We start from the raw sequence: 22,805 nt of genomic DNA, 5'->3' as shown, positions 1-22,805 counted from the left end.
CTGATATAATTAGAACACATTTATGCTTGTTTCGCAGCCTTGGTCTGCTGAACAGCAATTACTTTGAAAGATAGGCCTTATGCCTGATTTTAATTTATTTTTTTTTATTATTTTTCTTTTCCAGAGTTCATTTTATTCAGCCATGGGCTTGCAGCAGAAAGATGGAGGGAGCTGAAAGGTATATTGTGCTTTGTGTGTTTCTTAGTGAAACGAAAAAAAAATACAATGTGCCTGATACAATAATCTTCAAGCATACAAAGATAGCTGCAAAGAGTAAGGGCCTTGGATGGAAAAAATTCTTCATGAAAGAAGACTAGAAATAATGGGCATTCATTTCACCAAGGGAAATCAAGACTGGATATTAGAAAATCTCATACTTAGTACAAAATAACACTTCTTGAGGAAGGCATGGGCTCAGAGGGCTGGAGTACCTCTGGGCATGAGTCAGAGGGCTGGAGCACCTCCTGTGAGGACAGGTTAGAGAGCTGGGGTTGTTCCACCTGGAGGCTCCAGGGAGATCTTACAGCATCCTTCCAGTACCTGAAGGGACCTACAGGAAAGCTGGGGAAGAACTTACAAGAGTGGGTAGTGATAGGACAACGGTGTCACCTTCCAAAGGCTGGAAACTTGGGTGTTTTTGTTGGATCCCAGGATAAAGTAAAGGTAACACCATATTGGGTGCAATTAAACAACTTTATTGACCATATACAGAACAGGCATTAAAACTATAGCTGTTACAGGCAAACATTAACTATGAAACCTATTTCTATAAAGGAAATAGAAAAAGAAGAAGAAAAAGAAAAAGAAAAAGAGACAGAGAAGTTAGAGAGGTAGATAACGGAGAATTACTGGATGCAGAACTGGGCCAGCATATACGGGGAGAGCTGTTGTTGGTGGAAACTCCCCCACCACCACTCCCCTCAGAGCCCCCCATCACAGCTCCTCCTTTTATGGGCCTGTCGAGCTCAGACAATTGTTTTAAAGGATGAGCAAGCATGGCTGAGACACATCAGAATGAACATCTGGAGCAGACCTCTATACACTTGGATCCTCAATCTGTTATCTCTACTGTTGTCTCCATATGCAGCCCCCAGGCCATAGGCCTTACTTCCATAGGCACCAGGCAGTCCCTCAGGAATGTTAAGACGTGTTTTTTCCAGGTGCTGTGACACCACTTCCTGTGGACCAGTCCCTTAAAATTATAGCTGTAGAAAAGAAGAGAGAGAGGAAGGATCCAGATCCAGAAGGGATTGTTTTTTCTCAGCAGAGCCAACAGTCCTGGGCTTTGTGGCCTCCCCTCTTATCAAGGAACTGTCTCTTCTTAAGTCCTGAGATTGTTCAAGTCAGATATATTCCTCGTATTGCCCATTACAAAAGGGTAATGGTTTCAGACTGGAAAGGATAGATTTAGGTTAGATATTAGAAAGAAGTTCTTTAGTATGAAGGTGGTGAGACACTGGAACGTGTTGTTCAGGGAGGTTGTGGATGTACCCCCCTGGAAGTGTCCAAGGCCAGGCTGGATGGGGCTTTGAGCAACCTGGTCTGGTGGGAGGTGTCTGCTCACACAGGGGGGTTGGAGGTAGATGATCTTTGAAGTCTTTTCCAACCCAAATCACTGTCCCTGAAAGTCTTTAAAATAGGTTAGACCAACTTTTTGGGAAATGCTTATGAGTAATTGATCCTGTTCAGTGCAGAGCCATGGACAAAATGGCCTCTCAAAGTTTCCTCTAGACTTTGTTACCTGATGCGCACCTTTTTTTTGTTTTGCATTGTGTTTCATCCATGCTATGACAGTGATGAAGGCAGTGTATATACAACCAAGATAGAGCTGCTCCTGTGGAAATGCCAGCCCTTGCCAAATGCTGTCAAACAGCAGGGGCTGCAGTGGAGCAGGAGATGACTCTGCACTAAGTATAACAGTGATGACTCCGGGGTTCACACACAAACAAGCACACCACATTCCATCTGCTTCATTGATGAAGGTATAAATGCTTCACACTGGTAAAGAGCGTTCATCTGAGTACCTCAAAGTATTGTACAAAGTGGAAATAGAAAGTGACCTTATCCTAATTGCTCAGTTAGATGATCAGAATTATCACCTACCTTAATTGCATGTCAATACAGTAGCCTGCCATTTTCCTGAAGAGGTGTTCCTTATTTAGGATTCGTCCATGTGTGAAGGCGGTTTGCTTAATCCTTCTGGGGATACTTGGAGGTAAAATCATTATGCTGTGTCACAGGCCATATACACTTGTGTGCATGTATATAAACATACTTAGTTTGCTAGCAGAAATTCTTTACATAGTGGATGTGATTTACGTAGATCTATGTAATCTATTAGGTTAGACATTAGGATAGAATTCTTTCCTGGTAGGGTGGTGAGATTCTGGAGCAGGTTGCCCAAGGAAGTTATGGCTGCAGACTCCTTGGAAGTGTTCAAGGCCAGGTTGGATGGGGCCTTGAGCAACCTGGTCTGGTGGGAGGTGTCCCTGCCCATGAAGGGGGGATGGAACTGGATGATCTTTAAGGTCCCGTCCAACCCAAACCACTCTGTGATTCTATGATTCTTTTTTTTTTTTTTGGCTTTGTGAGGTATCTTCTTCATATCTTCTATGTGTGCAATGATTGTATCTGGTTTTGTATGTCAGTAGCATTGCCCCTAAACAAACATAATTACATTGATGTGGAATACTTTATGCCCTCAAAAATGACCCTCACTCCCAGTCAATAATACTTGGAGATACTTATGTGAATTGTTCTTCAGAGAGCACCACCATTACCAGACTATTTTCACTCATTTCGCGCAGAAGCAAATGACTGGTGAAGTCACGACTGAAGAAACAGTCCTTCTACCAGTTTCCTACCAACACAGATGTAGTATAATTAGGGACCAACATGTGTGCACCTCCTCCCTTCCCAAAATATTTCTAGAAATAATTTCCTTGCCATTTCACTGCACATGGAGACAAGTTACCATTTAACCAGGCACTGAGTAAACACATAGCAGGGGTGTCACAACTTAACGTGAGCTGGTGATGAACTTGTATCCACTCTGGTTTCTTTTCAATCTGTCTCAGCCAAAGTGCATGTAAGATATCAGAGTCCTGCATAGAAGCCACATAAATCTGTATTTGGACCCTAATAATGTCCTCTAAAATTCCTTTCAGCAAGTCATTTCTCTTCTTGCTCTCATTTTTTTAAATCTACTCTGCAGGTGAGATAAGAGGATTCTTTTTGCCCTTAAATTATGACAGTTACAAGTAATCTTTCCTGTCTCACTACACATGGGGCATTTTTGTTGGTGCTTTTTTTTTTTTTTTGGGGGGGGGGGGGAGGGGAGAAGAGGGGTTTGCTTGTTTGGTTTGGGTTTGGGGTCTTTTTTCTTTATTTTTTTTTCCCCAAGGAAAGCAAGTATTTTGTGCTCATGGAAAAAACAGAAGATTAGCTGCACCAGAACACAAAGTATGAGCTAACCTGAGGCAAAGCACAGCTGAACAGCAGCAATACAAACCTCCCCTTGGCTCCCATGCCAAACGTCTCCAATGATAAACATTCAGAGGGCCATTAAGTGGAAACCAAATGTCCTTCTTTAATTTTTCTTTTTTTATTAAAACCAGTAAATATAGCTGGATATCTGACAGTAAATAATTTCCCCCACCCCTCTGCAGATAAAGTAAGGTTTTGAAGGGCAGCAGGTACTTTCATTCAGAAGAAACAATTTCAAGATCGCTTGAGGGAGCAGCTGCACTTGTGATCAGACAGGTCAGTGACATTAATATTGTTTCAATGCATATTTAAAGACTCTCTGACCTACATATAAATACTTTCAGGCCATGCACATTCTTATTCTATCTGACATCTTTTATGTGACTGGAGTGGCCTACACCTTTTTCTGCATACAAAGGTATTACGTCCCCTGCTTTTTGCTATGGAGAGGATCTGGAAAACGCTCAGAAAATTATTTAGTGGTGGATTTTAACTGGGAAACACCAGTTCAATTGTCTTAAAGCTAGGCACAAACTTTGCATTGGGTTAATCATATAAAAAGATCTGTATTAATAATAATATCTTAGGAGAGAGATGCCATTCAGAGAAAGGCAATAATGGTGTCAGTCTGTATGTTTTATTTTGGTAGTGTAGGCAGCAGAGACACTTGGGGACATGGCAGAAAGATGGTTGAACAGCACCTGCCTTGTTTAGATCAGAGGCTGTTGGTTAGTCTGAGAGAAGCATCCCAGTTTCAGCTGTTTTGCTTGTATGGATGCAGGAGAAATATGAGCAGTAATTAGGCTGTTCACTGGGACACCTTTGTTACAGCCTCTGCTCTGCACTCGACACAGAGAAGCTGCTGAGCCATCTCCAGCAAGTGTCAGTTCCTAAACTATGTGGGAAGGGCCACACAGCTCCCTTCTCAGGCAATCTGTGTCACTCAAGTCTTTGTCTTATTAAACAGACAGGAAAGCTGTTGTGACTTGCTAAAAATTTTGAGAACCCCAGAAGTTTTCCAGTTCAGGAGGCTTACTTTTTCCTTTCTTGGGAGAATGGTATTGACTGTAGTAGGGGGATTTAGGTTTATCTTGAGCTTGTTAAGGTGGCAGGGCTGGGTAAAAAGAGTCTGCCTCCAGGGCTAAGGGCAGTGGTGGGAATTCTCTAACCATCACCCTTCTCCAGGTGCTTGGGGATGTATAGTTGGGATGTACGTGCTTGTTCATCTGAAATGGGAGCTTCTCTTTGATGGTTGTCTCTGGACCATGGCAGTGTCAATGTTTTTCTAGGGTCACCATACCCTGCTGGGGCAGAGACATTGTGGCTCTGCTAGAGGATTGCTAGAAATTTTGAACTTGAATGAGGACTAATGAAATTGACATCTTGTTCCAAGAGGTCACATCTGCACCTTGATCATAAATCTGAGCAAAAAGCAGAGTGGAAATCTTGATTGCATTCCAGGACTTGTAGGTAGGAGTATTTTTAACTTGGCCTGGTAATTGCCTGGCTAGTAATGAAAAGGAGAGGTGGCCAGCATGAGGTAGGGAGTATGTGAGCGTTGTCCTCTACTTTATGACAGAGCTAAGAAGAGGAATGGATGGTCACAGAATTATGTATTCAGAAGAAAACTGGAGACATAGATGGGAGAACTGGAAGAATTATGAGAGACTCCTCTAAGTGCAATAACAGCTTAAGGGAAGACAGAGTTCCTTACTTTTAGTTGTTTGACCCCAGAGAGAATTATATTTACTGTTTATTTGTAGGGCTGTTGGTGGAGTCAAGGGTGGAAATGAAAAGACTCTCGAGTTTTTTCCCCTAGAAGAAAAGGAAATAATCATTGCAGTCATTCACATTTCAAGCAGAGCAGAAGTTGTGCTTCTGATGCCCACTCAAGGAAGCTGGCAGTCAGAAGCACAGGGGAATAGGGAACCCTATTACTCTGAAGCAGGTCATGAAACTGCATCACAAAATAGCCATGAAAATGGTGATTTCAAAGTATGTGCTGTGTTGTGGGAAGAACAAGTGGGAAATGATGATCCATGAGCAGCATTGATACAACAATAGATCTAAAAGTCAGGCAGATCTATTTACTGCTTTAGGAAGTTTCTCTGCCTGACGAAGAATCACAAGAGGCTATTCCATTAGGCAAAAATAGTACTGCAGAAACTTGTGTGGTGTTCATTAAGTACAGTAAGCACAGGAACTTTGTCAGTGTCTGACTTTCGCTTTGATGGATATACTACAGTAGGTTATATTCAATAAATCCTCATGATCTCTGTGTGCCTTGTCATTCAAAATGAATCATTATTTCTTGCTAAAGAGCTACTGAAAGTCTAAAAGGTCTGCTCATCGTGCACTGTCATGTCCTAGGTTACTGAGCTGTGTAATTGATGCCACTGAAGTCAGTGCAGAGATGGGAAATCAGCAAACTTTGAGGAGCTGTGTCTGATGCACTGGAAGTGCTCTCCCCATACAGACATAAAGAGACAGCTGTATAGCTGTGAGTGATACCTGGTCTCTAGGTCTTCCTCAGATCTCCTCAAATGCTCGTTTCTAGACCAATGTACAGTCATTATAACATGTACAAAGGAAAGATGGAGACACAGAAACCAAGGCAGATTAAAGCAGAACCCAATTCAAAATTGTAAAATTCACTTGGTTTTCACCATATTAAAACTTAGGCACTTTTTAAAAGGACTTTGAAAAACTGGGGGATTCTTGAGCAGATGTGAGACAGTAGGAGGACAACAAGGCAAATGTGCCAGTTGCATTCATTTCTAAGTGAAACTAAACTTCATTAGCTTGGTGATGTCTGAGAACAAAACTTAACTTTATTCAGCTTTTAAGCAAGATATTGGGAGTCGTGCATGACCCCATTTAAACTTCATGATTAGTTTCCATACCTCTTCTGTGCCCATGGACATGACTAAGATACAAATGGGCTTGCTCATTTTCTAATTGCTTTAATTGGACCGTGGATAGAAATCAAGCAGGACAGACGTGGGTGCAATATTCTAGGGCCAGAAAGAGACATTTGTTGATCATGTCACTGTATAATCTCACAGCCTATAAAAACATGCAGTATTGAAAAACCTAGCCACCTAATTTCCTGGAATCAGTGCTAATTAAAAAGCAAATTGGAATAGGGAACAGCTGAAGAATATCCAACTATTTCTATGATTGTAACCACTTGCAGGAAAGGACAGATGAGTAACTGTTGTGTTTGAATTGGCAGGCATTCATTGTACATCTTCAAGGCTGCTGAGAAAATGAAATTATTCTGTTTTAAACAAAGATGCATTTATTATTCTTCCTGCTATTTAGTACACAATATCCTTAATAGATACAATATAAGAAGAAGGATGCTGGATGAGGTCTAAAACAAAAGTACAATGACCAGGTGCTGTAACACAAATATCTAAGTGTCACATTTGAGTTCACTGAACTGCACCCCTTGCTCCATATTCTAATGCCTACAGGCAGTGGTCCTGCAAAGTGCTCACGTTTAGATTGGTGTCAGCACTAAGTTCCTAAGAAGGTCTCTTGGCTGAGGGGAATTTGGGCTTCTGTCTCCAAACCTGCTTATGTTACAAGAGGTCTAGGGATGAGTCCAGCTGAAGCCCTGGATTAGAAGCAACACGCAGATATTGTGGAACATGAATTCTCAGAAATTTGTCCTTTGCAGGAATCACCACCTGCTTTGTTTGGTGCCAAAATTATATTGAAAAGTATTATCCACCTCTTAATATTTGTGTCTCTGCTGGGATGAACAGTAATGGAGAGTGTACTCTAGAAAGTAGCTATGGAACCTGGATCTTTGACTATGGCTCTGCAGCACTGATTATGTTGTCTTCCTTAATCTGCTCCACATTATTTTTAGGTTATGACTGTGAAAAAGCTAGCAGCTTGCTAGAGTCAATTTTCAAGAAAAGCTAGTGACAGAATAGGAATTTCTGCCAATCTTCTTAACTTGCACTGAAAGCCTACATTTTTATCAAGTGGCAAGAGCATAATATTGAGGAAAAAATGGCAGCCATCAAAGTATGTTCTTAACAGAAATATTCTGCTAGTTTTTGTGACCCCTTATTCCATACAGAAATTCTCAGATTTAGAAAGCACAGACCTACACTTCATATTGTTCATAGAACCCCCCTTCCTCCTTGATTGCTCATCCCAGTCATTGACTTTGTGATAAGCTTTTTTCTTCTGGTGAATCTATTGGAATCCTTCTTCATCTGGTTCTTGTTGCTCCCTATTCCCTAACCATGCCCTGTAGGTTGTTGTCACATGATTGTTATGCAGTACATACAGGATTGGGAAAAAAGAGCATGTGTATGAGAAGTAATAGTTCAGTAAGATATGACAATGCAGGGTCAAGTTTTGCCTTCTCTTACTGGCAAGTTTTTACTGAATTCAATATGGGCTGACAAGCATTGTTGGGGTTGGGAATTGGTCTTGGATAGCTGTGAGGCTCTTATGATGCTTGGGCATGGTGATTTAGCCTCTAAGGGTCTGTGCTCTACAAACTCCTCAATAGGGGACATGCTGGTCTTGGAAAAGCTTGCTCAGTAACTCAGGACTTGCTTCTCAAATTGCTATGGCTCCTGCAAGAATTTGCCTGCAGCGTGCACAGGCTCCATGCCCAAAAGATAAAAAATTGTGTGCTGGTCTACTTGATTCCATCTCTTTTGGATGCTGTGGAAATGAGATGCTTAGAAATAAGCAAGCTGGCTGTTAATGCTTTTTTTTTTTTTTTTTTCCTTTGGTTTTAATGGCTTGTACTAATTAACTGGGTCCTGTGTAGTTTCACATAAGTGGGAGTGACATAGGCACAAAGATCATAGGATGGCATTTACATTACTCTGTTTCATTAAACAGAAAAAGATTCTGTTTAGCAAGAGATACCTCTGAGGAAAACAATTCCAGAGGAGAGAAAAATATTTCTGTGCTCACTGAGAGCAGGGCTTCAATACAGTAGTCTAATTAAGATGGTTATCTGCTGGTAAACAAACATAGCTGACTTCTGTACAGTGGACAGGGGAATTTAAGGAGAGAATGTATCGACTGAGTCTGGAAGGAGAGATACAGCTCAACAATGCACCAGATAAACACATATGCTTTCTTTGTCTCTTTCTTTCACTTTGAGAAGGTCTGTTTGTGCTGAAGAACCTTTTTTTTTTCTCATTTGTGATTTTCGTTTTTTCTTATCTTTTTGTTTTGTTGTTTTCTTTTTTCCCCTCCTTTCAGCCTTTTCTTTGAAAGACTTTGCAGCAATGGATTGGCAACATGGGTCAGCCAATTCAGCTCTTCAGTGAATCACTTTGTTTCATTCTTTATTCTTTTATTCTGTTGGCTCTGAAAACACATTGCTGGTGCTGCCTTGGTTTAAATTTGTCTGCAAATCCCTACTGCATCAGTTAAGCCTTGTGCAGATGGTGGCAGTGCTGATCAAAATGACACTAAAAAGTTGTCTTCTCTTTTCTAAAGCCATGCAAGAGCATTTTAAACAAGAAGTGGGTTGCTATAATGATTTTGGTGGCTTTTATCACTGCTCTTTAAAAAGGTATAAAAGCCCTTTGTCTGCCTCTTCCACTTGTCCAGTTTGAAAAAATAAGTAAGACTTCCCCCGAAACTGATGAGTATAACAGTTTTCTTGCTTCAAAATCTCTTAGAAACCAAAAATTTATAAAGTGACAGATGTTTTAATTTTGATGTGAAGCCCTGTTTGGACTATGACACTCAGGAGCAGAAGGACTGAAGAAGTTTCACTGTGAGCTGCTGGAGCCTGAACAAGCAGTGCCCAGGCACTCTGAGGAAAGGCTGGAGACAAGGATGTTACTGAAACCAGCTTGGTACTGTGCACTGCGAAACTGTCCCTAATGGCTTCGTTTCATTTGAGTAAGTACATTGCTTATTCTGCTGAAAATTAACAAAATATCCCACCTATCTTTTTCTCATTTTTGGAATAAATAGTAGATATATCTGCGTCATTCATGCAGAGGTATGTATCCAAGCTAGATCTAAACAAAATACTACAAAAGACTACAAAAGAAACAGGAGAGTGAGGTAAAAGTAATGATCAAAAAATAAGGCCCTCTTAAATATTATTGACTTGTAAGTTCTGGAGTAAATAGTGTGGGAAGCTGAGGGAAATACCTGTGGTTTGTGAACACAGGCAAGGCAGGGATCTTGGTTATGCTCAAGTCAAGAAGTGGTTAACATCAACCACCCCCACTTTCTACTGCTCTGGTTTCCACAAGTTTCTCACATTTAAGCTGAAGCTGATTCAATGAGATGTGTCAGACAAACCCAAATGGCATTTCTGTGAGAGAAACAGACTCAATGGTTTAGTGCAAACAGCCAGCCAAGGTGTGAGGAATGCCATGTTTTTTAATTGACCACTTGGAGGCCATAAATAATAGGTAGTCAAAGAGATAGGTGAAAAGACTAGTCCACAGACAGAATCCATATGCTGAAATATGTTTGCATTAATTTTTTGCCAAAGAGCTTTGAATAATGAGCAGATTAGTAAAAATCAAAGTCCTTTGTGGATAATTTATGAACAGGAACAAAACGAGGTAAGTTATGAACTGCAAATAGTTCTACTATCTGTACTCATTGGCCTGTGGAATTCAATCAATGCCTAATGTTTTAGAGCTTTTTCAAAAAAAGTAATTTAAATTAATTCAGTTCATCTGGCAGAGTGGACACAGTCAAAGAGACCAGATGGTTAAGGAAATGTCATGCAATATCTAGACAAAAGGATATAGTTAGTATATATAAAGTGCCCTCTGATTATGCTTTTTTGTGTATATGGTTTCTCTTTTCTTCGGGAGCTTTTGGGCAACATCCAGCAAGAAAACCAGGAAACATCCAGCAGGAATGCCACAGGAACAAGCACTGTCCATAATTTGGATTAGAGCAGCAGATCAGACTTTATGAGCAAGAGATACAAATGCAAACTTGATCACATCTGGCAGAGAAACCCGAAGCACTGAAAGTTTAAAGAAAGCTGTTTAAAAATGCGGCTGAGAATTGGCAGTGGGAAGGGCACACAGGACTGCAAGCTAAAAAGGGCTTAAATGGTCTGATTTTATTGAAAAAAAATGTTTTTTGCCAAAGCAGCCATTTCAGTGGACTGGAGAAAGGCAACTCACAAAACTGTGTCCCTTGACGTGCACAAGAGGAAAGGAATTACTGTTCTGATTTTCTTCCAGAGCCTCCTCTATCAGCTTTTTCTCCTCCCTGCTGCTTCGGCTCAGGCTACAAATACCTCTGATCCATGTGCCAAGTGACCTGCCAGCCTCACATTGACTCCCTCTCTGCTTGTCACAAGCCCTGATTTCTCGTAGTTGCACCACAGAAACTTCTCCTGCAGCTAATATCTTAGGTTGCTTTAAGCATGAAGTGGCCAAAAAACACTGCAAAACACAGGGTGATTGGTAAGCATGTTACAGACCCAGGGAATATCCACTCTGAGTTTCTAAGAACCAGTAGTTTTTTTAAAAGGCTTGGAAACCAGCTCTCATTAAGGACTCTTTCAGCATTTTCTCAGCTAAGATGAAGTTGTCTCTCAAGTACTGCAATCTGCTACATGAACTCGATGAGCAATTTGCTAATGCTACTTGAAAAACTTGAGTGAATCTCTTCCTTTGCTTTCTAGGTTTCGCTGTGCAGAGCTCTTGCTGAAGTTCCTTCTCTTCTCTGTGGCCCAACAGTCTGAGGAGTTTTTCCTGAACCAAGGTATTCCATACCTGAGACCTTTTCCTGCTGGGTTGTGCTGGGCAAAGCATGGGTGGAGGTGGGCCCTTTGTACAGGTGGTGCAACATTGATTTCAGACTGAGTGTATGACATTTCTTGTAAAAAACGTGTTTTGGGGAATTTTAGAGTTTTGGTGCTTGGTAACAACTTCAAATTGATCAGAATTTCTCCTAACCTTTTTGGGTTTTTTTCGTCAAATGGCATCCACACAGTGCTTCAGGCCTTGAGACCTCCTTTTCTTTGGAGTATTGGGGATAGAAAAGCCCATTTTCCTTTAGCTGACCAGCATGAAACCCTAGCCTCCCATAGCCTCCCAGTCCACCTCATGGCCAGAGCTGGTCCATGAGTTCACTCTCCAGCAGCACATGTAGGTGAAACAGACCAGTTTGATAGCACTGAGTGAGAGCACATCCAATTTAATGGGGTAGTCTGGCATCAGCAGGAGGTCAGAACTGTGTGCTGGTCACAATTTTGCAACACCATTTCAGCTAGAGAAGGGGTGGAATAAACTAACTGTTTCTGAGTAGGAAATCAGAGGCTTCCTCAACTTTGGTTTAAGCAGTAACATGGAACTCCATGGCTGCTAATCCTCATTGGAAATTTCGAGAAAATGCTGTTTTAGGATGAGTAGAGCATTCACTTTGATGTTTAGGAAAAGGCAAATGTAGTTTCTCTTTCACGTTGCCTCAGAGCTTTAGCTTTTACCCATTGCCAAAAGTTTAGATTCCCACTCTAAAACTTTACTGATAGTGAAATGCCACCCAATTATATTGAATTGTCTCATCACTCATGGCAGTGACAAACAGGTTAGGTAATGTGCTGTGACAGCAGAACCTCTGCAGGTAGAAGACCACAATCTTACTCCAAGGCAAGTATCCCCCACCAATCTGGTAGTCTCTGTGTTCTTGCTTCAGGAGAGCATCTCTGTTCAGAAGGGTCACAAATCATCTGTAATATTTCACAGACTTGGGTATGTATCTCTTTGGGGAAATCACGTTCTTCCTCAAACCTCCAAGAGAGTTGCATGTACATAAAAGGAAGAGAAAATACTGAAAACACTACTGGCTTTCTTTTACTATTTCATTAAACATGCCATGCACTTTCAAGTCTGCTATGCTCTATGCTATATTGTTCTGGCACTGTGATAAAAAACAGTTTTTTTTTTTCTTTGATTCACTTTGATTCACCCTCAGCCTTCTTTTCAGTAGTATGTGAGTAACATCAATTCAGAGTAGTACAAATCAGTATGGATCCAGGAGCAAGTCCATCTGAATGACTTCTTCTTAAAAGAAGCCTCCTGTAAATATAGACATCTAATTTACCTCTCAGTTCAGTGCCAGTTTCTCTGACAGGTCTTGTCAGAGTTCAGCTGCTTTGGGAACAGACACTGGGATTTTGAAAGCAGTTGAGAGATACATTGACTTCCTTCACGGATCTTCTACTGTCTCCTCACACCAGGAGCAGAAATGCATTTATTGGCCATCTTGGTGTGAAAGGAAACAGACTGCAGCACAATGTTGCTCATCCATGTGCCCTTTTTCATTGCACTGTTTTGCTGTCTTTGAAAAGAAGGAAGAACAATAAGCTGTGACATACAATGGCATTTACACATGTTGACTTGCTAAAGTAAATATATATGTAGTTGTTTGAGGAAGACTGAAGGTGTTCCACTTCAGGAAGGCAGGCAGGCAGCTGATTTGCAGGCTAAAAGGCAGGCTGAAAATGGAGTACAGGGATGTAAGCAAGAAGAAAACAAAAGGCTAAAAAAAAAAAAAAAAAAAAAAAGGGGTATTTTCAAGTTTGCAGCCCTTGAACCTTTGAATGTCAATGCCTGGAGCAATGTGAATTGCACCTGGTGCCTTAAAAAGCAGTTTTGTCTGGTCCTGAGTGCAGCGTGGGAGAACAATGCAGGAGCTGCTGCGTGCCTTATTCGAAGCCTCTGCCTGAAATTGCCTCAGGTTTAGTCAAATGCCTGCCTTGTCACTGGCTGCACACATGGAATAAGCTGAAAGGCTTATTTTTACTATGGCATTGGACACTGCCTAACGTCAGACTTTGAGAGCCTCCTCTTCTCTATCCTGTAGTGGTGGTCTGGTTCAGGGAGGTCCTGGTGAAGGAGCTGGATCCTAGTTTTGGCACTGCCCTGGTTTGGGGTAGAGGCAGGAATGGATAGGTTTGTCCCTGTCCCCCTGCAGTGGGTGAAATGCATGTGTAGCAGACCAAACCCAGCAAAGGTGTAAATGACAGCCTGCTGGCCTTGTGGGCCAACAGTTTTGTGGACTGCAGTGGAAATCCTGTGCTGCTCCCAAAGCCAGAGGAAAAGGAGAGATAGGAGAGAGAAATACAGGTTTAAACATAAGGGATGGCAATAGCTCCCCCAGACCTTGTGTTCTGGATTAGTGCTACAGGGTCTTGGTATCAGGGGGCCACTGGGGTGTCTTCTGTGAGAAGCTGCTGGAAGCTCCCCTGGCTCCAGTTCAAGCCCTGCCTCTGGCCAAGGCTGAGGAGATGTGGGAAGGTGGATGCACCTCTGTGAGTAACATATTCCAGAAGGGGAAAATAAAACTTAAAAAAAACCCTACAGAGCAGAGGAGATGGGGAGGTGAGACCAGTGCCAGAGCAGAGATACCAAGGTCAGTGAGGAAGGAGGGGGAGGAGGTGTCGGAGCAGAGATTTCCCCACAGCCCGTGGTGAGGTGGCAGCTGTGCCCCTGAATGCTCAGATCAGCACTGCCACAACCCATCCTCAGGTAACTGCAGCACCTTTTCCTGATGTAAATCCTGCCCAGCACCTTCTCCTGACGTAAATAACAGAGCAGCTGTAATATGAGATATTTGTTCCATTTAATGTCTCACTGTCCACATTCTTACAGCCTTGAAAAGTCTTGTTTTGGCCCCCAGCGTGTATCTTAGGGATCAAGAGTGCCTCTTTTGCCTAATATTCTGTTTTGGCTATAAAAAAAAAAAAAAAAATTTGGAATAAGTGAAACTCTCATAAGCAGCTCATTTTTTAAGACCAAAATATAACAAAAATACTCACAGATTGACTGGACACAGTGTTTGATCAGGTATGACTGAAATGGTTGTTTAAGATACAGATGCTTAGGGGTGGTTTTCATATATTAAAGGGAAAAAAATGGGGAAAGTTAAATGGGATACTCTTAGCATAAACTTCCATGGAAACAAACAAATCTATAGGCAATGGCAGCCTCTGAGAAGAGCAGTAGTCAAGAATAAATACCCTTTAAATTTCCCTGTAGCCAAAGCAATAGTTTTTGGTTGGGTGGGTTTGTTGGGTTTTTTGGGTTGTTTGCTTGTTTGTGGGTGTTTGTTTTGGTTTTCACTAGCTGCTTGTTTTCTTTTGATAAAGTCTTTTCTTGTAAAGACTGAGGAATTTTCTGAAAATTCTGCTACAACGAACCAGACGCATGACTGCAGACAAAGATAAATTTGTGCTATTTTAAAGCAATCTGAGTGCTGAAGAAGCTCGGATAAACATAAGCAAGAGAGAGAAAGGTGTAAGGGATGTCAGGGGTAAGTCTGGCCTGAAATGCAAACTCATAGTAGTAGAGTATAGCTAAAGATGTAAGGCTGTCCTTCCACAGCAAGTAGATGTCAAGGCAGATGATGTGGCACTACTGGAGGTAGGAGATCCCACCAGAAAGGCTCAATAGATCACAAGCCTAGAATAACACTTCTCCAGATATCTAGTCAAGCCAAACACATCCAAGTTCTTAAGCATCTAATTGGTCTCACATGACAGCTCTTGGACACATTGCCTTTTAGAGTTTCTTCCTTTCCCTCACCCCTTTGAATGCAATAGCTGATTTTATTTCTAAAATCTAGCGTATAAAAATGCCTATTTTCTTAGTGTTTTTTACTCTCTTAAGGTCTGTATTGCTGCAGACTGCCATGAGCAAAAGCCTTTTGCCTGTGCACCTCAGAGGTACAGCCAGCTCTGTCTGAACTGAGGGGTTTTCCTTTGCATTGGTTTCACCTTCTCCTTTTTTCCAAGTGAAAGCTATATTATTCTAATGGAACATTGATGAGGCAGCACATATAGTTAAAAATGCAGATCTAAATGTAAATGATCTAAATGTTCATTTCTTATAATGTGTTCCATTAATATGCCTTATCGTAGCTCAAAATAATTTTTCAGTCAGTAAATGAAAAGAGGTTTTAGTCTTATAGATGCATTAATTCTGTGCTATAACAGACTGGAATGTTACAAACAAGAAAAAGATAGCTCCATAGGGAAAGCAAATTGTCTGCAACTATTAGCCTGAGTTAAGAGAAAAAAAAAAGGGGGGAAAAGCTTGTATTAAGGATGATATGGTCATTAAACTAATGAAAGGAGCATTATTTCACCATTAGCTTAAAGACTAGGAATTTATAGTATACTAATGTTAGAACTGTACTGAATTATGTTTCCATTTCCTGCTGAAGTACAAAAAAAATCCCAAAGTAAAGGAGTTGGTGTATTATGTGCAGGCTCATGTGTTTGAATGTGTGCACATCAGCTTACAGGTCTAATACACACCTTATACTTGGGAAGGAGTTTGAATGTCCTTTCCTATTCTGAATAATGTAAACATGACCTAAGGCAGCATTTCACTGACATAATGTTTAAACTTTACTATGTGGATGTCTTCATCTCAGCTCACCACACTGTTTCCTCCATAATGAAGGAAAAAAAAATAGGGCTTTAGGACATGGTCTGTTTGAGCAGATTTATTTATGCATATTGATTTGAAATAGGAAGCCTCTGCAAGTGTCCATTTTTTAATCTATTGACTGCAAATGGTGTCCACGCCGGCTGCCTTACATTTGAATATAAACATGTTTAGTTAGGTGAATGCTACACTAGAGTTAGAATTCAGTTCATATATGATTACACTTAAACATCAGTATCTGGGTGTAAGTGAGGTTTTTAAGCTTCTGTTATAGCTTATGAAGAGTCTAGTTTACATTAGTTAAAAGGTCTAGAGGAATTGTTTGCCAACCTTATGTTGGGTGTCTGCACCTGCAGATCAGAGGTGGCTGTGGACAGTAGGCACGTTCAGGATAAAAATGCCAGCAATGCCAGGGAAATTGTCTGAATTTAAGGTTAATAATGACAACAAAAATACATTTAAGATGTGATGCTTCCTTGGTATATAGAGGCTAACACACACATTTTGAGGCATCAGGAGTGGTAGAAAAAATTACTGCCTTTTAGGCAAAAATCAAGGTTCAAACATCAAAACCAAGATGAACGATGGGCAAGATGAGCTGTTCACATCATGAAAAGGTGTTAATAACAATTTTCCTTCGTGTTTTGTTCCAGCTTTTGACTATCAGTAGATTAAAGACTCTGCCCCAGAAGCTGCATTAGAAATAACATGAATAGTCACTTAAAGACTTATCCTTCATGAGGTTGGCTAATCTCTGTGAATCCACTTAACCACCCCAGCATGTGACTGCTCTGAGTTCCACCATAGAAGACTGCATTAAATTATTAATAAATCCATAAATTAATAAATTCCTTTGTTTAAAATTTGTAGCTTGAAAATCTTGAGAAAACTTGGATACTGTGATAAATGCTTATTACTTGTATACTTTTTTGGACATGAGTCAGAATGATTTTTTTCTTACCTTCAGCTATAGTCCCTCTAACCGAGGATGTATTTTCCATGTTGAAGTTTCACTGATCTATACAGGTTCCTTTCCAAGCTGAACCTATTCCTGGAACTGGAAAGAGCCCAATGGGGGGGGGATACAAAAATGACTAGGGAATGGGAGCACCTCTCTCATGAAGAAAGGCTGAGAATCCTGGGACAGAGAGGGGATTGTATAAATTACTTTAAATATCTAAAGGCTGGGTGTCCAGAAACAGGACGAGGGACAGGGGGCACAAACTAGAACACAGGACATTCCATCCGAACATGAAGAAAATCCTCTTTACTTTGAGTGTTACAGAGCACTGGAACAGGCTGCCCAGAGAGGCTGTGGAGTCATCTTCTCTGAAGATATTCAACCCCCACCTGGACCTTATCATGTACAACCTGATCCAGGTGAATGTGATTTAACAGGGGAGGTGGACTGGATGATAACCAGAAGTCCTTTCTAACCCCTACCATTCTCTGATTCTATTTCATGTCTTAGATCATCTCTGGTCATCCTTCTCTCTATACAGTTTTTAGTTCCTCCCAGTCTTTTGTGTGAAATTGGTCTGACTGTGGCTACATGCTGTGTGGGGGCTGAACATGTTGTTGTGCCTTAGGGCAATGGCAAAATGATTCTTCCTCTCAACACCTTCTATAGAGAGTGCTGATACCCTGTTTTCTTTGTGCCCACCCAGACCACTCTGCTGGTGTTTTCTGAAAAGTATCTATGATGACTTTCTTTCCCTTATAGTGAATGCAGACCCATTCAAACCCAGTAACATTTTTTCTCATGTATGTTACTTTGCTCTTAAGAGCCCTGAGCTTCACTGGCCACTTTATTTTTGGGTCACTTACAGTATGGTGAGCTTCTTTTGCAACTCTTCACTGACAGTTTTAGGTTGTGCTCCCAAGAATTACTTATTGTTACTGGAAAATATCAACGTGTTATACTTCCTGTTTTCAGGTTTGTTTCTGAATGTGTTCAGCAACACAGAACCCACATGGTATGGGTGCTTGGTGTTGGGTGGCAACATCAGGATTTCTCAACCTGCTTTACTAAGAGATGTAGCAAATATGATGACAGATCTGAAGGAAAACATCATTAACAGACAAACCAGAACCTTAGCAATACTTTTCATATAAGTGTTAGCCCCTAGACATTTGGATAATGTAGGCAACTGCACATCTTGCAGGACCCTCTCTAGAGGCGTTTATCCAGTTATTCTTAAACCAGGCAAACATTTACAACACTTTAGGTTCTACCAAGCTAAATATCTCATTGAAATGTAGCATAAAAGATCGAATAAAATAATAGATTATATCTACCATCCTAATTAGATTAATTTAATAAATAATGATCAGACATTGATCTTACAAGATTATTGACCAAATTAATAAGTGTCTGTCAATAATCAGATAAATCCTTGCTGCAGTGCTACCCTGATACAGAAAAAGCATTTACTAAGATTAGGTTGACTTGGACCTTTATGTGGATTTGACTTATGTGGTCATTTCTCACCTGGAGTTTGTTGCTTTATTATAGTCCACAATCACTCTAACTCAAAAAGAGGCTAATTGCTTGAGTCTTAAAAGCTTTGCAGAGGAAAAGTGAATTTCCTTTCATTCCTTTTACAAATGGTTGGAAATACAAATTAGGGCTAATCAGAGACTTCAATGTATGAAGTCAGGAACATGTGAGGTTAGACTATTACTTTATGCTGACAATATGCTTTTTTTAATATCAGATCAACAAAAGTATTTTGATAATATACTGGACATGGTAGTCAACTTTGGGAAACATTCCTAGTATAGAATCAATTGGACTAAATCTGAGGTGATGGCAATCTCCCAAACTGTAAGAGAGAGGAAACTAATCAATATCTCCTTTCAATGGCAATAGACTAGTTTTAAGTATTTGCATGTTCAGTTTCCTAGGAAAAGTAATAAAATTGTTAGAGCTAATCTTAATCCTTTAATTATGGAACTGACTAATGAGTTAAACAGATGGTAGACTTTCCCCCTCTCATTATGGGGGAAGGTTAATACAATTAGAATGAATATATTACTCAGCCTTCTTTCCATCCCAAGTACATTACCAGTTTCTGTTCCTTCTCTCTTACTTTTTTTTGGAAATTAATTATGTTTCAAGTTCTTGGGGATTAAGAAAGAAACAGAAAAAAACTCATTAAGGAAATTTAGGAGCCTTATACAATTCAATATTATGTTGCATTATATGCCCTCTGTCTTAGGGGAAGGTGTCTTGATTGCTAAATCATTATTTTTTAGGATTGTCAGTGTGGTAATAGAAAGAAGAGAATTAGTGTCTTCCCCACATTTATGGACATTTTGAATGTTGAGAACTTATCTTCTCCAGGACCTTTGCCATGGTTTGGAGGCAGCTGGAAACGTCCTCTCTCACAGGCAGGGTTTTCAGCTTGGTTAAGCTGCAAATATGTGCTGCTCAGGAACATCTGCCATGGGAGAACTGGCACAGAAATTCCCCAAAGTCATGAGGGAAATGGTTTGTGCATGACTTTTGTTCACCTTGAGGAAAAACATGCATCAGAATGCAGGAGGCAATTGATACATGAGAGAAAGCAAAACTTAAGTATGCAATTATGGGACAGTTTAGGAGCCATTGTTGTCACCCACAGTCCTTTTCTTGGAGTTTTGTGGCCCTTTTGGCAGGATTAGAAGTAGTCTGCATGAGCAGATAGAGCCTATATAAAAATCCAGTCACTGGTGTAACTGCTACTACTTTATTCAATCTAAAACCATGTATGATATAGCTCTTGTGGTTGAGACATCTGACTGCCTTCCCAGAATCATAGAATCATTGAATCAAGGAATAATTTGGGTTGGAAGAGACCTCTAATGTCACCTATTCCAAACTCCCTGCAGTAAGCAGGGACATCCTCAACCAGATCAGGTTGCTTAGAGCATCATCAAGCCTCACCTTGAATATCTCCAGAGATATTCAACTACCTTCCCGGGCAACCTGTTCCTTTTTTCTACTACCCTCATGGTAAATAACTTTTTCCTAACATCCAATCTAAATCTACTTTTCTCTAATTTAAAGCCATTGTCCCTTGTCCTATCATCACAGGCCCTTGCAAACAATCCCTCTCCATCCTTTCTGCAGGTCCCCTTCAGATACTGGAATGTCACTATTAGGTCTCCCTGGAGTCTTCTCTTCTCCAGGCTGAACAACCCCAAGTCCCTCTCCATAGGAGGGGTGTTCCAGATCCCTGATAATTTTCATGACCCTCCTCTGAACACTCTCTGTCCAAGGAGTATGTATTAAACTCATGTAAATTGTTTCAGTCTGGTTCTGTAGCACTAATCACTGGTGCTATTTGTAAAGGCACTGGGATTAGGATTGTATTGTGAATGCTGCTCTCTGTGATCCCTCTTCCTCCTTACCTCCTGGCTATTTATTTTCCCCTGCTTTATCTTCTCTCCATTTTTATTAGTCTTTCTGCCAGCTAAATTTTATGGGATGCATTTAAGTAAATATGATTGGTAGCTCTACTCATTTTATGGTAATTTCTGTTTCCATAAAAAAAAAAAATCAAGAAAAAGTAAAGGAACTGAAAATAACATTGACCTTATTTCTGAAATTCTTTGCATGACGTGGAGAACAATTTGCAAAAAAAAGAGCAGTGTCAGCAAACCACCAAACGACAGCTTTCATACTGTATTTCTGTCTTCCTGTCTGGAGATTATGCAGTCTTTTTTTTTTATTTTTTATTTTTTTTTATTATAGACCACATTTTATTAGGCAGCTCTGATAATCTCATTTACAAATACACCCGTTATAAAGAGATATTGATTTTAACATTAGCCATACTTCCAAAATATTGCCACTGTGTGTAACTAAGCACTGCATATAGGCTACAACAAACCATTGGGAAGATCTTGTGCTGTAGCTGTTTAGGACGTGTAAAATATACTTGTTCACACTTGGATGGCAGCTAGCCATACAGGCATAGGAACAGCATTTCTATTTTTACTTCTATTTCCAGCTTCTGGGTGCAGATATGAACAGAAATGTTTAGCTGGATGGACATAATATTTGGTATGGGTCTTGTCTCTTTTATGCCTTAGCATTGTGGCCATTGTACTTCTTTGTTCACTCTTTCTTTTTCTGATTACTCTGAAGTTAGTTTTGCGAACATGTCTCTAACCTTTTCTAGTGTACAAAGGACTCAAACGACCCACAATCTGATTACATGTTGCATGGAAACAGATTAAAGAAGGACTATCAAAGGACAACTGTAGCACTCAGAAGTAAATACTGGTTTTCCTCACACGGACAAAGTCAAATTTTTCAGGAGCGAAAGACATTCTAGAGTAAGGGAATCTGGCAAATCAGACAAGACAGGATGAGAGGTCCTTTCCAATCCATTTGATTCTATAATTCTATTCTATGAATGTCTTTTGGGACCATTGCAGCCCCCTGAAGCCCACTGACTTCAGCAATTTCCCTCCGTCACACAGAGTGTGCTTCTGGCTCTTTGAGCTCTGACACATGGGTGAAATCTGGACTTAGCTTGAAGTTGGACAGACTTTCATCAAGATCTTCAGGGAAAGTGGTCTGGTTTCTGATTTCAATTTGTGCCCTAGACTAATTTTTAAAATGGAATAAATAGTAATAAAAGCACATAAATCAGAAAGTAATGCCAGGAAGAGTATAAACCCACAACATTTAGGATGGAAATTATGTTGTTTAAAAATTGTTTTATATGTGTTTTTGCGGAGAAACACACGTGGAGAAGAAATAAGTATTCATAGCTCAATAAGCAGAGTCACTGAATATTGATAAATCATATTTTTCTGTCACACTAGGATAAGACTAATGAAAATACTATGTGGCAGTCAGGTAGTTTTAGATAAAAATGAGTATTTTTTCTTTTCTAGTGAATTAATTGAATGGATGACATTAAAAATGTTGTCTTGGAGTGCTAAAAATTTGAAAATTTACATCCTATTCAGGTCATGTGGAAAAGACATCGAAGAAGCTCTTGATAACGTTATAAATCTTTGTGGTAATTTTCTTCCTTTAGTGATAGAAGAAATTAGCTCAATAATTCATCTGTAAATGTAAATTATGGTTTTCCTTTTGTGTTTAAACCTCTGAATCTTTCTTCCATGCTTATATTTTTTTAACCTGGTTAGAAACTACAAATACTGTTATTTCTGCAGTGTCATAGCAAATGGATACAGCTCACACCTGGGTAGACAGAGTAGATACCACGGTCACAGATTAAAAAACCAGGCAGACAAACTTTAAAGTGCTTAACAGGAGTATCTTCCTCACACCCAGTGCTTTGCAGACCTTCATGGCCAGCCTGGAGAAAGCAGTCCTGGATCAGTGGGAAAGGATACCAACCACTGTCAGGAGAGAAAATTATCATCTGTGATTTGGGTTTCCGCTGCTGAATTATCCTGGCTATTTTTCAGCAGAAGAAATCAGCACAAGAAGGTGGACTTAACTCCCCAGACCTTGTAAATTCACACTTCCCAAGAGAAAAATGTGAGGTGCCATCTGTGTTCAGTGCTTGCTTTTTCCCTCAGGTGTGCAAGCTTTAACTAGAGGAAAAAGGAATTATCTGCTTTTTGATACCAGATGTTTCCCTATGAGAGGCAAGATCTGGGTGCTTATGAAGTGACTTGCTGGTGAGAAGAGTTCCTTCCTGCACTAGTTAAGAAGTTTTTTATGCTCTGATAGGTGAGGGTTTATATCCTTTCCAGACTTCTGCATTTTTTGGTGTCCATATGCAATATTTATCAAATAAAAAAGGAACCAGGCCATAAAATTGTAGATGACAAGATTTAAAGGGACACCTTAGATCATTGTGTCCCTCTTTGTTCTGCAAGGTGATGTGATGGACACATCTGAGATTAATTTGC

The sequence above is a fragment of the Heliangelus exortis genome, chromosome 1 (genome assembly GCF_036169615.1).
Source record: "Heliangelus exortis chromosome 1, bHelExo1.hap1, whole genome shotgun sequence".
Lineage (NCBI taxonomy): Eukaryota > Metazoa > Chordata > Aves > Apodiformes > Trochilidae > Heliangelus > Heliangelus exortis.
This window is presented reverse-complemented; position numbering follows the sequence as displayed.